Raw genomic sequence first — 1833 nt, 5'->3', positions numbered from 1 at the left:
TAACGAGTTATTTTTGCAAATCAATAACGAGTAATGAGAACGAGTTATTTTTTAGGAAAAAGAATATGTAATGGTAACGAGTTATTTTGTATGAGGTAACATTACCAATCCTGTATGTACATATATGATAGGATCGATTATGAATACCTTAAGGAAATATTTTGATATATCTATACTGTTACCATAATTAGAATAAAAAATCTTATACATACCATTTGATAGATTTGTTGATGATTTATGTATCTTAGTATTGAAAATTAATTATTTTATTGTTGCAATGGTGACGGGTACTCTTATTACCCGCCCAGTGCTTATATTACTCTCTGGGCTAATATGAGCATCCTTAGGGATATGAGCATAGGAAAGTTTTTGTAAAAAATTAATTGTATAAATAGGTTGTATCGAAACTTTTTGCACACCCTGTACTTATATAGCCTAATTAAAAGGGTCTCGTAATTCAAAGTCATATTACGCATAAACGATTAAAATTACGAAAATTATGCGTAAGACCTTCTTTGTAGAGAATTTCGAGAACTTTATTTGTTGAACACTTTTTCTAAAATCATTATTTTCTGAGATATATGCAAAAAAGCGAATTTTTTGCAGTTTTTTCAAAATGGCAGCCAAAATATGGCCAAGTACCAAATTTTATTAGATTTGTTTTCAGTAGCCATAAATACATAGAAAAATTTGCTGTCATTAATTTTGCAGGTTATGTAGTTCTTTTGAAAGTTTACCATCTTTTTTTTCTGTTCGAATTTGTTTATTTTGACAGCCATCTTGAATGCGCCATTTTGATTTTCCGAAAAGGTCACGTTTATTTTTAAAGTAGACATCTCAAGCAATAATTTAAGCCCAAAACGGATTTCGTAGGTCTCTCTGAATTTTGAATAGCAGAAATGATCTTTTTGACAAAGAATGTCACACACACACACATACACGCACGCACACGCACACACGCACAGGGTGTTAATTAAGTATGTTGCCATACTCAACAGAGTGATTCTTTAGTTTATTTCAAATAAAAAAGTCCATATAAACATGTGTTCTAAACGGCTTAATTTCCGAAATAGTGAATGAGAACAATAAATATGCCTTGTTTCACGTTAGTAAACGTTACCATTCGCACAATCGTAAACAAAGTGACAAAGTCAAAGCCAAAGTCACAAAATCAAAAATAGACTTCAGTTCTGATGTTGCTGCGGATCAGTTGGCATACGTTTTCAGGCCAAATTGTTTCAGTCCATCAAAATCGATTTCATCATGCCTAAGTTTACAAATTTTAAAATGGCAGATATGCACTTTGCCTATGATCTTGCAAATGGTAACTCAAACAATGGTGAAGCAAGGCGTATTTATGCAGAAAAATATCCCCAACGCAATTTACCATATCGTAAAACATTTGCGAATATTTACTGCTGTCTTCGAGAAAAGGTTCTTTCGTAAGGAATACTGTTGATCTTGGAAAGCCTATAACAGTTAGAACAGCAGTACAGAACAAGCTGTTTTTAATGAAATTGAAGCACATCCAGAAAGGAGCACAAGGAAAATAGTTAGAACATTAAATGTGAGTAATTATGTCATCTGGAAAATTTTGAAAGACCAACAGTTATATCCTTATCACATTCAATGTGTACTTTTACCATGCGATTTTTCACAAAGACTAGCTTTTTGTCGATAGATTCTTATTTTAGAACTTTTTTATTTCAGAAACTAGCCGTTTAGGACACATGTTTATACGGACTTTTTTATTTGAAATAAAAAGAATCGTTCTGTTGAGCATGGCAACATACTTAACTAATACCTTGTATGTATGTATATATATATATATAT

The sequence above is a fragment of the Atta colombica genome, unplaced genomic scaffold, assembly GCF_001594045.1.
Source record: "Atta colombica isolate Treedump-2 unplaced genomic scaffold, Acol1.0 scaffold1, whole genome shotgun sequence".
NCBI classification, from domain to species: domain Eukaryota; kingdom Metazoa; phylum Arthropoda; class Insecta; order Hymenoptera; family Formicidae; genus Atta; species Atta colombica.
This window is presented reverse-complemented; position numbering follows the sequence as displayed.